The sequence below is a fragment of the Macaca fascicularis genome, chromosome 7 (genome assembly GCF_037993035.2).
Source record: "Macaca fascicularis isolate 582-1 chromosome 7, T2T-MFA8v1.1".
Classification (NCBI taxonomy): Eukaryota; Metazoa; Chordata; class Mammalia; order Primates; family Cercopithecidae; genus Macaca; species Macaca fascicularis.
Genome location: NC_088381.1, coordinates 146,379,158 through 146,396,164, shown reverse-complemented (window position 1 = coordinate 146,396,164; position 17,007 = coordinate 146,379,158). Strand labels below are relative to the sequence as shown.

Below are 17,007 nucleotides of genomic sequence, written 5' to 3'. Positions count from 1 at the left end.
TGTAGGGAATATAATCAGTTCCATTCTAAAAATAAGAAATTGAGAAATAGAAAGGTTAAATAACTTGCTTAAGGGAATACCATTAGCAATGATAAGGGTTATTTTCTATTTGGAAACGAAAACACAGACACATAAAATCTCAGAGTTGGAAAAGGACATTTGAGGTCTGTGAAATTCAACCTCTCATCCAATGTGATAATCCCTTCTGTAAGTAAATCACAGAAGCATGAAAAGAGGGTCATCCCTTGGAAAAAGCAAGCTGGCAGTTACCCTGGTCCCATGCTTGGCTAGGGGGAGGTGCAGGGGGAACTGCACTGGTGGATTTTGATTTTACATGTATACGTATAAGCAATTTAGGGGGCTTCCCCATCACCAGATGAGGTACTCTGGGCCCATAGGCTTCCAGAGACAGCTATGCATGGAAGTGATGTTTTAAATTGCAAAATCCCACAGAGTGGGCACTAACAATGAATGAATGCACAGTTCATAAAAGAGCCAGGTTTTCTATGAATTGTCTCAAATTCTCACAATAACCTTGTGGGAAGGTATTATTATCCCCATTTGATAATCAGTACACTGAGGTCAGAGACCAAAGTCCTCTGGTTAGTCAGGGGCAAGGCAGGGATCCCAATACAAATGGCCCTCACCCAGGGTCTGTGCTGCAGCAGGGAAAGGCTCAGCTTAATCAGAACCCCTCCACTATTCTGTGATCTGGTATAACTGCTCAAAATACTAATTCAAAAACAAACATAACAAAACCCATACATTAATGACAAGTTAACTCACTATTGACATGCTTAGTGTTGTGAAGTCATGTGCTGCGTGGGGAGAAAAACCTCCAAATTGCTGAGTTTGTAAACTCTAGAGTTTACAGACAGGGAGAAAATAACTGAAACTAATGTTGACCAAATTGTTGGCTATTGGCCAAGCTTGCATGAGTTTGAACATAACATTTTCATTTAATTTTCATAATTTCTCCATGAACTTGGTCTTTCTATTATCCTCATTTACAGATTATGAAATCTAGACTCAACGAGATTAAGTGAATTATCCAAGGTCACCCAGCTAAGAAGTATAAGCCTTCTCCACCAAGCTGCCTATCTGAGGGCCAAGGGAAGAAATCACTGACAAGAAGTTCCCATGGCAGGAGGCCCTGACTCCCCATCTAATAACTCCCCTAATCCTAACCCTAATCCTGACTCTCCTTCTAGTAACCCCCATATATAATAATATCCCTCCTGTGGAGTTTTAATTATTTCAGGAAGTTGTGTCTCTTCTTCATCATCCTTACAAGGAGTCTGCCAGAGTTTTGCATTTTTCAGCTAAGGAGGTTTTTTCTTCATCAGCTGAAGGCTCAAGATTTTTCCTTTGATTCTACTCCAATGTTCCAACTCAGGCCTTCTGACATCAGCTGCTCCCACCCACATATCTCTCCATATGCTGATACCCAACCAACACCATCTGTAGGACCAAAGATGTTTGGGGTCCCTCTGGTCTGAAGAAGAACCCTGGCTCAGGAGTTAAGAAACTTAAAGGTCATTGAAAAACCCAGCTTATGTCCTATAGTCCATTTAGACATTATTTCCTATTCTTCATGCCACTGAGCCACTTTGGAATATTCCTGAGCATAGAGCAGACATATTGATAGGTAAGGAGGAGAATAAGGAAACATAGGTATTATAGATGCTGTCAGCCCTGGAGGGATGGCTCTGTATAGCCATCTAACAGAGCTATAATATAGATCACTTGAGAAGCTTCCATTGAAGATGTCACTACCTGTCTCCAACATAAACTGAATTTCCTCAGAGACTTACTGGTTGTCCACTTTCATTTTATTCTTATACCCATTGGCCTAAGCTAACCAGTGTAATTTATTTCCCTGGGCACAGTTACTGATCGAGAAATAGGCAGGCAACCTAATAGGGCCAACGATAGAAAAGCCCAGGAATCTTTCTGATAATTCAGAAAAGTAACTTTTATATCTCCCCCTAGACAGAAGCTAAGCAAAGTAAGGGTTGGAGCTGCTGCATCAATCTTGTGATCATGAGGCAAGAGGAGAGTAGAACTAAGTTGAAAGATGAGAACAGAAAACCCAGCAATATTACACGAGACCTTGCATCAAGCTATTCCTAGACCCAGAGCAACCCCCAGACTTTCTCCTTATGGGACCCTCTAAAATTTTCTTTGACTTAAGGCAGTTTGGGTTGGGTTTTCCTGTCACTTATAATCAAAATAATCCTGAAAGACTACCATAACTGAAAAAGGGTCATAATGTCTGGTGGAAATAGTAGAAATTGAGATCTACCTTTTCAATATGCTGCTTATTTGTGTGTCATTGCATTATACTTGCTTCTCAGCCTCTTGACCAAACCTGAGAAAAATCAACAAGCAGACCCAAATTATATTGAATACTTTTTGTCTTTCTCATCTCAGGTGCCTTTGAATGCTAAATTCATATCAAGAGGTTAGGGATTTTCACCCCTTCATAGGAATAGCTAAATTGAATGAGAGAGTGAGAATAATTTTGAATGCAAAGGAAGGGCAAAGGGCCAGTTATGGAGATGATGAGTCCACATCAGTGGTCTATACATGTGTCTCTCTTACTCCCTGACCACGCCTCTTTTCTCTCTGCTCTCATAGTGCCTTGTACATGTTAATCCTGTGATTCAGGCAAGACACTTAACAAGCCAGTGTCCCAGTTTCCTCACCTACAAAATAGTGATAAGAGTCTTATAGGCTTGTGATAATGCAATGACTTCAGCATGTAAAGCACATAGAATGGTACCTAGCATATAGCAACCACCATCTACACCTGTTCTTGTTATTCTTAGAATTGGCATCATCATCCAGGTTGTGAGCTCTTTGGTAGGAGATGATATGACTTGCTTTTCTTTGTATTTGCAGCAACCAGCCCAGTGTCCAGCTTCATAAGTATTTATTGAAGGGTGTCCCTTGGCAGGGGTTCTGCAAAGAGATTCATGCATTTATGTTTTATCCCATGATATTAAAATTGAATTTCTAATAGAATTTCAAGCCCTGAAGTAGGACATTATGGGAGAGATTCCTGGACCATCCTCACTCTGTTAGTTCTATTAATAGCTGAGAAATAAACAAGTCAGGTAGAAGCTGTTCCGGAACAGTTCTCAACTTGAGATGAAATCTCCAAACCACTCCACCAGAAGCCATCCTCAACCTGACTTATGACTTTGCCTTCAAGTGTTTCTTCATTTCTCCAGCATGCAGAGGGGAAGTGTACCAGGAATTCCCTCTCCTTCCTGCTTGAAAACCATCACCCTCATGAGAATTTTCTGAGCAAATAGTTGTCTTGCAGCTCCCTGAAATAAGCTCTTCAGAGGCACCTATGGAGTGGGCTTGTCATTCTGTCACTAGGATGCGACCAAAGCAGCAGAGTGGTGAGATGTCAACTAGGTGTTTCTGTTTTCAGAGGGAAAGCACCCTGAGTAAAGATACTGTAAAGGAAAATTTGTTGCAAGGCAAATGACAGGAGGGAGGCAATTCTGATGGTGAAAGAGATTCACCTCCAAAGAAAGCAAATATTTTCATGTGATAAATTTCTCTTATATGTGGACTCCCTAGTTCCATGCAATGTTAACAATTTCTTCTATTATCTTCTTGTTCTGACATATGCTTGGGAGATCAGAAGTGTAAACAGGTAATTCAATTGAGCAAATAAATTGCCTCTCCTCCCTTCCAAGCTGTTAAGCAGGCACTTTTAGCATTGCATAGGCTTAGATCAAGTTTCCCAGAGGCTGACAAAATGAGGAAGGTAAAATGAGACCTTAGAGAAGCAGGGGAGGGTGTGGCACATCGTCAGAATGTGGGAAGACTTGGGCATTGTCTTCTCAGTAGAAACTGTTTGTTTCACGTAAACTTGTTAAACATCTTCATGAGATGGAAATAAGGTAACTTCAGACACATGGTGAGTTGGCTACAAAAGGACCTAGTTCTTTCCTATAATTATTTCTAGAAATACCAACCCATGTTTATCTTATATAAGTAGAATACTGAGAACTCCAGGCCTGTTTCATGCCATTTCACCTGTGTAATTATCTCATTCTGCATTTGTTCAAATGCTATTTGTGGAGGACCTCTCATATCCCATGCACAGTAAGGCAGCAATTATAAGGGTCCAATGGGGGAGGGATAGCACTGAAACACTGGGGATGAACAAGATAGTGTGGGTTTAAGAGGAATTTGGATATAAAATCAATAGGACTTTGTTGACTAATGGGATGTGTGAAGGCAGCACAGAGAGGCTGAGCAGCAAAATTAAAAAGAGAGGTAAAGATCCAGAATCTGAGATTATTCCCAAGTGTGGCTGGGCATGGCATGGTGTTACACACAGAAGAGCAGAGCCTGGATAGAGGAAACCTTGAGGGGTGATTTCAGCACAGGGCTCAAAGAGTCAATGCCTAGGACTCCTGATGGCCCTCTGAATCCTAGCTATAATTCTATCAACCACCAAGTCTCTTCTGTAGCCCTTTGCACCTGCTAAATTCAATTTGGTTCGAACACAGGAAGAAATGGCCTTCCAAAGCATAACCCCAGGTTTCTTTGCTAGAATAACAAAGCTTGACTATAAAAATTCTACCTGAGGAAAGAAGAGAAAAAGCAACAACAACAGAAACACCTTGATAGGGGACTTAGTAGCAGAAATTAAAGATTATACAAAGTCAAACAGGAATCAGTACATGTGGACCCCAGGTCAAACTCATGTCTCCTGATTCCTCCTAGTGCAGTCTTTTTTTTTTCATTACCCATGATGCTTCTCTGCTTTTCTGGAAAAGAAAACAAATGAGTTCTCTGTTTTGATGGGCCAAGCACTAAGCTTCCCACTCATGACCTCAGGATACGCCTCCAGAAACAAAAGCCCTTTGAGCAAACCTAGGCATGAGTTGGTAGGAGTTAGTGAAACAACAAATGTCACATCATCTTAGGGCCATTCAACAGGATCCCAGTCCCTAAGACCCTGTCTCTGTCTCCTTGTACCCTGCTTTATCACTGAGCACCTGCTGACTTTTAGGACCAAAGTTTCACTGGAGCAGGTAGCCAAGAGCTGACATCAATGGGCTATTAGAGTTCAGGGTATATGCAGCCTCAGACTAGACAGGGAATCTTGGGATCACTTCCACTGACATGATCTGACCCTACTGGTTCACTGATTTCTACCTTAGTAGACTAAGACTCCCACACCCCCACCCCCAACCTCTGAGGTCTAGGAGGAAGCTATCAGGATGCAGCAATGTGGTTTTGGGGTCAGAGGGCACTGGTAATAACACATAGCTGGCCAAAACATCTATTCTCAGGAACATCAGAAGACTGACATCATAACTCCTAACCCAGGCTTACCCACCCTCCACTGCTACTAGGGCTTGTGCTGTGAGGAGTTCTGTTCCCCCTTGCCTCTCTAAATCCTCTGCTATGGGACGTTAGTGGGCTACCAACCATTCATTGCCCTTCTCCTACTCAGATTTTCCTTTTGCAAAATGTTTTCTTTATTAGTCTTACCTATGCTATTTAGTAGAGATACAAAATAAACTATCTCCTGCCTACCCCCAGTCATAGTTGAGGCTAATGAGAGAAAGTGGCCCCAGGAACTATGTAGGAGTCTGAAACTCCCGCAGTCATCCTTCAGCTTCTGGGGGATAGGGTCCAGAGGACAATAGGTAGCTGAGTTGAGGATAAAGCCAACTCGGCATGAGCCAATAACCAACCCCTTACTGTTTAAGCCAGTTTGGGTTGGGTTTTTTGTCATCTGCTGATGCTTTGAAGCCCATCTTAATTTCTACTTCTCCATGGGAGTCATCTCTCACCAAATTTTCTAGCCCTTAGCATGTACTGCCTTGTAAGAGTCTTTTCTGAATGTCTTTTCTTACAGATGTGCAGTACGGTTGAAGTAAACAGTCTCGATCATTATTCATCCACTCACTACCTGCAATCTTAGGCATGGTGCATAATATGTGAGTCTCGGTTTCCTCATTTGTGAATAGGATAAAATTCTTTCCCCATCCAACAGAAATAAACAAGACAATGTAACAGCACCTGCTATGTGGGTAGCATAGTCGGCTACTTGGGGAAAATGGACTCCCGGGTTTGACACCCTGAGTATGCCAAGAATTCCATGCCTTAACACATAGTCGATACTAAGTCCATATTTTTGTATGAGTTGAATGAAGTGAATGTGTCCCCCCAGCTCCAAGTCTGGGAATATTAGCTGAGCCAGGCCGACCACAATCACAGCATCTGTCCACAATCCCTTTGGCTCCCCGCCAGGCTCCCAGCCCTGCAGTTGCAGGAATTCATCAGATACCCGGAACCCCCCGCCCCTTCCCCAGCATCCACTATAAAGCCAGTACAAGTTCCAGGCAGCCTGTGTAGCTTGTATATAAACTGTGGCCAGTGACAAACACTCTGAGATGAGGAGGAAATGATCAGTGATAATAGGACACTTTTGCAGCTGAGAAAATAATAGAATATTTTATTAAGCAGGATTGAAAGGGAAATATGATCTTCCTGATTCAGTTTCAAATAGGGGAAGAAAAAGTAAGCAAAGCACTGTGAAGCTATGAAAGAGCAGCCCAGCCCACAGAATGGAGAAGAGCCATCCAATTATCTGCTTTATCACCTCCAAAGGGCAAAATGTTCAACCAACCCTCCATGTATGACTCAATCCCCTGCATGACTGTTACCAGCCCTTTGCTAGTTTTACCTCACTAGGACCAAGGGCAGGGCCAGAACATTCATCTACTTTACTCTAGGTTTGCAGCATCAAGCATGAGATTGGTGGAAGAGGTTAAAATAAATGCAAATTAAGTTACAGTAACCCTTACATTTCAATGATCTGTACTCCATGTCACCGTAGAACCACAGAAGATCGACTGCTGGATGAAGCCTATATATTTTGTCATTTTTATCCCTAATGATGCTAATTTTCATTAAACTTGTCCTATAAGCTTCCTGAAATTCTTCTGGAATCAGGTAAAACACAAGAGAGAGATGAAAGTAGACAGATGATAGGCAGGCAAACAGACCCTGTGTTTGTGTGTCCTTATCAAATAATTCCACTTGCAGATATTAATCTACTATTTAACAGAAATCATTTCTTCATAATTATCCACCAATCAACATTAGTCTCCCTCATTACTCCATCTTATCATCCTAAGCAGAGCCCAGAATATCTATCTGAGCTTACCCCAAAAGTGTGTATTTTGATACTAACATTTAATCATTGCACATTTGTTGAGTACTCACTCTGATCCAAGCAGTGAATTGAATAAGGCACAGTCCCTGATCTCAAGCCGATCACTAACAGCATAATAATTATCTCCAGGGTGACATTATGATTGCTATTAGATTCTAGAGCAGTAAAACAGTCGTTTTTCCCATTATAGTTTCCAATTCCCTCATTCCTGACCCTTGCTTGGATATCCCCTTGTCCCCAAGAAAGCCGACCCAGGTGCCTCTAGAAATTGGGAGGCTGCAGGCAACATCTGGTGCACTAGGGGAATGTGTTTGTCTCAGCCCAGCTCAAAATAGTATCTGACAAGCCTGAATCACACAAGTTCTGAAAAACTCACAAGAAATAACCTAAGAAATCTATAGCTGCCTCCTCCAATTTCACTCTCTGTCTGGCTGCTTATTGACTTCTGCAGCCTGTATTGACAACATGCAACACTGTTTCTGTCTGCCTGCTCCCATGCAGCGACAACTTAAAAAAAAACGGAAAATAGGGAACATCACAGCTATAACTCATGCCAAAGACCCTGTTCTGGGGCCAGGCATTGGCCTGGAGGCAAAATTTCCAAGAAAAATGAGAGATTTATTAGGAGAAAAATGCTTGAGTCTCCTTCCCTTCCTTTTGTTTATCCTTTCTCTTCTCTCAGGGCCACAGAGTTCATCTGTCTACTTCAAACCTCTGCCCCACATTTAAGCTTCCAAATACCACTTTGCACCAATAAAATATGTCCAATGTAAGGAAAATGGGGTACAGCCCACCCCCACCGCAGCTCACATATCTTTTCTTTTTAAAGGTGAGCTGAAAGACTTACCTGCCAAGCTCGAGTTAATTTCACTGCAGGAATGGAAGTGCAGAGTGCATATCCCTGAGAAAGCACAACCTCAGGGGGCAGAAACAGCGAAGAGAGGGACCACCACATTCCTCAAGCCCTCCAGTCCTGTGTCTCTCCCGGAGCAATTGATAATCTCACTAACACCTACAACAGTGTGCAGGAAGCTGCCTTCCTAACACCGCCCTCGGTGTTCGTGATTTTGCAACTCTCTCACCCTTCAAATCTTAGTGCAGCACCGGCAATTAGAAACCTGCACACATCTGGGGCCCGGGACAGGGTGTTTTGTGCATACACTGGGAGCTTGAGCCAGCAAAGAGGACTCTCGGCAGCCTCATCCTCTCCCAGGGGATTTATTTGAATCTGCAGATTGTGTCATGCCAAACCTATCTCTTTTCTCAGTGTGAATCACTGACTCAGGAAGTCACATGGACCTAAGATTCCCAGAATGCGAGCTCTGCTCTGGGAAATACCAGGGGTATCTACTCTACCATTAGCCACAATCTTTAAATAAGTACTTTGATCAGAATGCATGACTAAAGAGGACATTTTGAAGCTAAGTTGCTACTGCAGTGAGCAGAAAAGAAGTCAGGGCAAAAGCCAGCAGTGTTTCTACAACAGTTACCTGGGGCCCCTTCTTCCTATTGGCTGATTATGATTGAGAGTTTCAAGGTAGCTGCAAAGGTTTGGAATACTCTGTAGTAAATACAGGAGTCTTGAAATCCCCTTATTTCAGACACAAAACATAGCCGTCCTAAATCCTTCACCCAATCCCAGGGTTAGCTGAACAACTCAAAGATATTTTGGATTGAACCTGTCATTTCTTTGCTCCCACCTTAAACAAGAAGCAGAAATCTGGGAGCAGAATACTATATATGGAGTTGTCTTCTTATGATGCTAACAAATATAGACTGAGTTGTTATCCATAACCTCTCACAGGGAGAGAGCATCATTTGTAAAATTACTTCTTATTAATAGTGTTAATATTAATAATAGAAGCAGCTGATCTTTAATATGTTGTAAATATGATTTATAGTACTTTTCATGCAGTATCTTGTTCAGTAGCCCCCAAATCATATAAGATATGACTAATCAGTATTCTCTCCATTTTAGAAATGAGCACAGGTGATGTTAGAAGTACTAGGTAACCTGTCCGAAGTCACATGGTTAAGAGGGGATTTCAGGATTAGACCTATGTGATTTTAGAACAAATGACTTCAACTGCTCAGCTCTACTACACTAAGTAGGTGCTCAGAGTAGACTCTAAACTGTTTACATCTTCATATTTGGAGTATATGACCATTTGTGTGTGATTCCAGTTTAATCCTCTGCTATATACAATGGTTTGTTAAGGACATCACCAAATGCTGCAAAGTCTTAGAAGGAATGGTGAAGATTCTTAAAAGAACAAACTGTTTTTAAGCACTTGGGCAGCACCTACTCACTTATAATTCATATAAATATGAATTTCCTAAGAATTATTATATATTCAATAAAATATCCATCAATCCATTTAATAAATCTTTGTTTTCACTACTGAATGTTCTTGAAGGTGATTTTTTAAAATTCCAAGTAATCACTTATTCTGACTTTTCACTAATTCAGACTTTTCTTGCTATCAAATGAAAAGGTCGTTGCATGTGGACCTTTTCTTCATAGATGCTAGTTTATTAATATACATAACATCCTCAGGGCAGATAAAAAGTACCATTTGCCTCATTTTTTCAATATTCAGAAGAACACGCATAGATCCTATGCAGGTCAGTGGTGCACAGCACACAATGTACAATGTATAATAAACCGCACCATTCAGAACAGTTCATCATCCATTCAGTGATTCATCACTCACCACATGCAGTGAGACGGAAACACCATTTTAAAGCATGCAATAATTCCCTTTTTAAAGCTGTACAACATTGGAATTCAGCAAACCTGGAATCAAACGCAGGCTTTGTATCTTACTAGTTTGATCTAGTAAAGGCATTAAAAATTATTAAAACTGAAAAACGAGAGAATGTGTCCCTCTATTGTGTATTGCCTTTTTAACTATAACGAGTAGTTTAGCTGGTTAGATCAAGAAGTTAAGTATGAGTTATGGATTGAATCCTCATGCGGGCCAGCTAGCTTTATACAAGTTAGAAAATGGTCCATTGCCAGAGACTGGCTATTTGTGCAAGCAAAGGAGCATAATATCTGCCTTTGACTTATGGCTTGAATGTTTATGTCCCTTCCAAAATTTATGTTAAAATTTAATCCTCATTGTGGTGGTATTAAAAGGTGGCCTTTTGGGACCCAACTAGTGACTTATAAAAGGGCTGGAGGGAACTAACTTAGGCCTTTTTGCTTTTCCACCTTCCACTGTTGAAATTTAATCCTCATTGTGATGGTATTAAAAAGTGGCCTTTGGGCCAGATGTGGTGGCTCACACCTATAATCCCAGCACTTTGGGAGGCTCAGGAGGGCAGATCACCTGAGGTCAGGAGTTCAAGACCAGCCTGGCCAATATGGCAAAACCCTGTCTCTACTACAAATACAAAAATTAGACAGGCATGGTGGTGGGTGCCTGTAATTCCAGCTACTCAGGAGGCTGAGGCAAGAGAATCACTTGAACCCAGGAGACAGAGGTTGCCGTGAGCCAAGATCACGCTATTGCACTCCAGCCTGGTCAACAGAGTAAGACTCCATTCCCCCAGAAAAAAAAGGTGGCTTTTTGGGTCCCCACTAGTGCCTTATAAAATGGCTGGAGGGAACTAACTTAAATCTTTTTGCTTTTCCACCTTTCACCATGTGAGGACACAGGATTTGTCGCCTCTGGAGGATTAGCAACAAGGCACCATCTTGGAAGCAGGGAACAGGGTCCTCACCAGATGCTGAATCTGCCAGCACTTTGATATTGGACTTCTCAGCCTCCAGAACTGTGAGAAATAAATTTCCCTTGTTTATAAATTACCCAGTCTCAGGTATGTTATGATAGCAGCACAAACAGATGAAGAAGGCCTTTATCATAAAAATTGGGGGAGGCTGCAGAGGAGAATGGGAAATGGTGAAGATTAATCATGATAATCTATCACTGGTAATCAGAGAACAACTCACTGCATACATGCAGCCCGGCAGTCATTTAATGATTTTCATAAACACAGGGAAAGAGTATCTCCACTTTGAAGACAGAGATCATCATTTATATTCTAAGTCCATAACTTAGAGAATTGTCAGGTTTAACTTAATAATACCTATATAGCATCATGCAAAGTTCAGGGAATAAGTAAGTGCTCAATAAACACCTTGAAGATCCTTCACTAGCTCACTGGATTCCAACCCCCTTGAGGATTCTCAGGCCCATGTATTTTTGTGGGGTATACCTTTTAGAAATATCTGCAATCTGATGAATCAAAGTAAATACTTGGGGGTTAATAGACTGACAGCTAGGTAAAGTTTCTATAAAAGATGCCCATAATGCTCAAGAAGAGAAAATAGTTGCCTAAAGTGGGTTTAAGTCTTAAAAGTACCACCAGTAAAAACACTATCAGATAAAAGAAGACAGCTGAAACTTTACTTAGAGGTTATAGAAATTTTGAAACTAATCTTTCTGACTTTTACCTGTTGTATTAGCAATGGAATGGATGGAGGGAATAACTACTACTTCTTGGCTCCAAGGTCACCTCATAATAGGAGACTGCTGTATTTTTTCTATGTCTGAGAGAAATTTCTCTTAAAGGGTAAAAATGCCTTTTTCTGCCATGGTTGCCTCATCCCCTGTCAATATTTCTAATAGAATGAAGTAAAATGTTTTACAGTTATTTCTCTGCAAATACTCAAAGAAAAGAAAACAAAATTCAAAATGGTCAATTATTTATTTTCTGTTCCATAGATTGTAAAAACAAAGAATAATAAATGTAGTATAGATAAATGATGTGAGAAAATTTCCCCTAGTTATGTAGCTAATTCTAGTTTTCCTCTGAAACTATTAACATCTTGAGGGAGGGGCCTCTCTGCTGTCTTGCATTTTTCCAGAGGACTTTTTCTGCCATTCTGCAAAACAGAGCGACTTAATGGCTAGAAGTAACAGTGACACAGCAACTGAAGACTATGACAATGTCATGAATTTCCCAAGGATTCAGCCAGACTAGGGAATATCTAGAATGGACAGCAAATAAAAATTACTGTCAAAAATAGCCAATGCATTGCTAGTTATTAAGGGCCAACTAACCACGAATTCACCGGGCAGCACTTAGACATTGCATATGGAAGGGTAGAGCAGAATAGTTAGAGGCTGGTATTAAAACAGGTGAAAACAGAAGAAGAAAATAGAAGACAGAGAAATGGAAAATTCTCATGCACTGAGTCTGAGAGCTTTAAGGAGAGTCCAGTACCCTGGACAGCTCCCTGGGACACACTGCATTTCTAAAATGAGCCTATACTGTAATTGACCATCATTTCTTATACACTTATCAAATGTTTTGGTGTTTTCAAAAGAAGTGCACAGACTTCTTTTTCAGGGAGAATAGAGTATAGATGCTTGTTTCTATTCCTTCTATTAAGTATAACTAAAAACTCTAGATATTATATATAAAACAAACATATTTTTAAATATTTTATTATGTGTATTTTTATTATGTAAATGGTTGTTTTATATATAATATAAAATATTTATTTATATATATATTTATATATATTTATATATATTTATATATATTTATATATATATTTATATATATTTATATATATATATTTATATATATATTTATATATAATATAAAAACAACCATAAGAAATGATAGAGAGAATGTAGACTAATTCAGGACCTTGAGACCTAAAGAATGACACAGCAATAAGTTTTCTGTGTTTTTGTTTTGTATCGCATCTCTCAGACTAAGTATTGAATGATTTGGTAATGTGAATAAAAGCCCCATAGAAAGCCTGCTATCTCTAGCCAAAGAACCAGGAAGACAAAAACTTTCACAAAGCAATTTCCATACTCCAGCCAAACATCACAGAAAGAATGTGGTCCCACATCTACCCAGTCCAGTGAAGAACAATTGAGGAACCTAGACCCTCACACTTATCAAGCTATAATAGGCTCTCAACTTGCCAGCCTGAGTGGTATCAGATAAGGCCAAGCCAGGAGCCAGGACTTTCATCTCTGCCATGCAACAACAAAACCCTCCACCTCCATGGTGTCAACTGAGACCATATGGGGAGACTGGATTTTTATTTCTTTTCAGCAGGAACAAATCACCACTCCCCAACCCCTCTGGCATTATATCCATGGAGACCTACTAGAGAGCCAGGACTTCCCCCAACACCCAACATAATGAAGCAATTCCACCATTATCATCACAGTATCAATGGAAGCCACATGGGGAGTAGTAATGAGGCATTTCTTTCACTCTTAGATAGGGAGGTATCAATGGAGGCCTCATAGGAAGCCAGACCTCCAAACTCTGCCCTACAGTAACAAGCCCCACTCTCATGTATCAATATTGGCCAAGTAGAGAACCTAGACTTTTTACCTGAATCAAGTAGTAAGGAGGTGGCTCCTCCAACCACCTTTCCCTGACAGAGAAGTGTCAGACAAAGCCAAGTAAAACAGAAAGTTTAAATAAGATACAGAGTCTCAAAATAATAACCAAAATGTCCAGGTTTCAATGGAAACATGTCATAGCAAGAACTGAGATGACCTCAAAATGAATAAAAAGAGACAATCAATAGATGCCAACAGTAAAATGATGGAAATGTTGAAATTATCTACATTTTTTTTTTTTTGAGACAGTTTTGCTCTTGTCACCCAGGCTGGAATACAATGGTGCAATCTCAGCTCACTGCAACCTCCAGGTTCAAGCAATTCTCTTGTCTCAGCCTCCTGAGTAGCTAGGATTACAGGGATGCATCACCATGCCTGGCTAATTCTGTATTTTTAGTAGAGACAGGGTTTCACCAGGTTAGCCAGGCTTGTCTCAAACTCCTAACCTCAGGTGATCTGCCCGCCTCGGCGTCCCAAAGTGCTGTGATTACAGGCATAAGTCACTGCCCCCAGCCCTAAAACAGTCATTTTAAAAGTGTTTCAGGCCAGGGGCAGTGGCTCATGTCTGTAATCCCAGCATTTTGGGGGACCAAGGCAGGCAGAGGAGTTCGAGACCAGCCTGGGCAACCTGGTGAAACCCCGTCTCTGCTAAAAATACAAAAATTAGCCGGGCATGGTTGCATGTGCCTGTAATTCCAGCTACTCGGGAGGTTGAGGCAGGAGAATCACTTGAACCCGGGAGGTAGAGGTTGCAGTGAGTCAAAATTGCACCACTGCACTCCAGCCGGGGTGACAGAGTCAGACTCTGTCTCAAACGAACAAACAAACAAACAAACAAGGTGCTTCAAAGAGTATAGTCTCAGCAATGAAATAAAAGTCTCCACAACTAAAAAGAAACTATAAATAAGAACAAAAATGACATTTTAAGAATGGAAAAGAAACCCAGAATAACTGATAAACTACAATATCCAAAATAAAAATCTCAGTGGATGGCCACAACAGCAGAATGGAGGACACAGAGGCTGGGGAAAGCCAGTTAATTGGAAGATAGACATTACCCAATCTAAACAACAGCAAGAAAAGAGAAGAAGGTGAATGGAGCCACAGGGACTGTGGACTATAGCAAAATATGTAACATTTCTGTAAATGAAGTCCAAGAGGAAGAGGACAAAGAAGGCATGGCTAAAAAGTACTTAAAGAAGTAATAACTGAAAACTCCCCAACTGTGGTAAGAGACATCAAACTAAATGACTCAAGAAGATTAGTAAAATGCAAGCAAGTTAAATAAAATGTTTAAATCCACATGATGGCACATGCTATGGACTGAATTGTACACCCCTAAAATTCATGTTGAAGCCCTAACTCCCAATGTAACTGTACTTGGAGATAGGGCTTTTAGGAGACAATTAGGATTAAATGAGGTCATAAGGGTAGTGTCTTAATTTGATAGGATTAGTAGCCTTATAGGAAGAGGAAGAGAGAGAGAACTCTCTTATCTGAAAGCCAGAAAGAGAGCCCGGACCAGAATTTGACCACCTGGCACCCTGATCTCAGACTCGTAGCCTACAGACAGTGAGAAAATGAATTTCTATTGTTTAAGCCACCCCCGTCTATGATATTGTGATGGTAATCTGAGCTGACTACAATAACATATCATAGACGAGCTTCCAAAACTGAAGACCAAAAAAAAAAAAAAAAAAAATGGAAACAGAGAAAAAGGACATCTTGCCTATAATGGAAAAAGAATTTGAATGACAGTGTATTTCTCATCAAAAGCCATAGAGGCCAGAGGAAGTGGCACAACATGTTTCAAATGCGGAAAGAAAATGACTGTCAACCTAGAATTCTTATCTGTGAAAATGTCCTTCAGGAATTAGGAAAACTCAAGATATTTTCAGATGAAGGAAAATTGAAAGAAGTTATTGCCAGACCACCTACCTTCAAATAATGGCTAACAAAAGTTCCCTAAACAAAGAAAATGACTTTTTAAAAGAGAAATCAAAACATCAGGAATAACAACACAGTAAGCAAAAATGTGGACAAATAGTCTCTTCTTCTCCTTTGAGCCTTCTGAATTCTGTGTGATGATTGGAATAAAAATTATAACACTATGTGACATGGTTCTAAGTACATGTAGGCAAAATATTTAAAGTTATAAATAGAAGAGGGTAAAGAGTCATAAAGGGAGGATAATATAAAGGTTTCCACACTTCACATGGACTGTTAAAATGAGACTAGTAGACTATGATTGTATGAATGTGTGTGGCATGTGTGCGTAATACCTAGAGCAATCACTTAAAAAGCTATACAAAGAAATACATTCAAAATATCATAAATAAATCAAAATACTAAATTTAAAAAAATTTCAAGTAACCAACAGGAAGGCAGAAAAAGAAAAGAGAAACACAGAGAACAAATAGAAAACAATGAAATAGTAGACTTACACCCTTACATATAAATGACGACATTAAATATAAAGGGTCTAAATATGTAAAATAAAAGACAGAAAATAGCAAAATAGATTAAAAACATGATCCAACTTGGGCTATCTACAAAGAACTCACTTCTAATACAGTGATACAGACAGGATGAAAATAAGATGATAGAAAAAGATATATCACACAAAGATAATCAAAAGAAATCAGAGTGGCTCTATTAATACCAAATACATTAGACTTCAGGACAAAAAAAATCATAAAAACAGAGAGGATTAACATATAATGATAAAAGAGTCAATCCACCTAAATGTAACTGTACCAAACACCAAATCTATAAAGTGTGTGAAGCAAAAACTGTTAAACTGAAAAAGAAGATAAATCCAATCAGAGTTTTAGATTTCACACCCTTCTCTCAATAGTCGATAGGACAACTAGATAGAAAATCACAAAGAGATAGAACTCAATAACACCATCCACTAACAGTATCTATTAATAACTGGCATTTATCAAACACTCCACTCAACACTAAAAGAATACACATTTTTTTCCAAGATGGTCCACATCCTGGACCACAAAACAAACCTCAACAAAATCGAAATAACTGAAATCATATGCAGTGCATTTGCCAGCCAACATTAAACCAAATGAAACAACAACAAAAACAAGTAAACAGTTGTAAATTAAATAAGATATTTCTAAATAATATATAAGTCAAAAAGGAAGTCTCAAGAAAACCAAAGAGTGCATTAAGCTAAATAAAAATAAAACATATCAAAACTTATAGGACATAACTAAAACAGTGCTGAGAGGAAAATTTATAGCACTAACTTCATATATTAGAAAAGGGGAGAAGTCAAATTTATAATCTAAGGCCACATCTCAAAAACCTAAAAAAAAACATAATAAATCCAAAGCAAGTGGAAGATAAAGACAAAAGCAAAAACTAATGAAAATAAAAATG

General features: G+C 39.7%; 1 protein-coding gene across 47 annotated transcripts in view; it reads right to left on the bottom strand.

The window, feature by feature from the left end:
• The window catches only part of NRXN3 (neurexin 3), a 1,719,470-nt gene that overhangs the window by 1,465,287 nt on the left and 237,176 nt on the right, over window positions 1-17,007 (bottom strand). For 2 of the 47 annotated variants that reach the window (XM_073997987.1, XM_073997988.1), the window contains exon 1: window positions 8,070-8,229. The exons of the other annotated variants lie outside the window; for them this stretch is intronic. The gene's annotated coding sequence lies outside the window, so the exon portion shown is untranslated. Of the gene's footprint in view, window positions 1-8,069; window positions 8,230-17,007 lie in introns of those variants that run through there. 47 annotated transcript variants of the gene reach the window in all.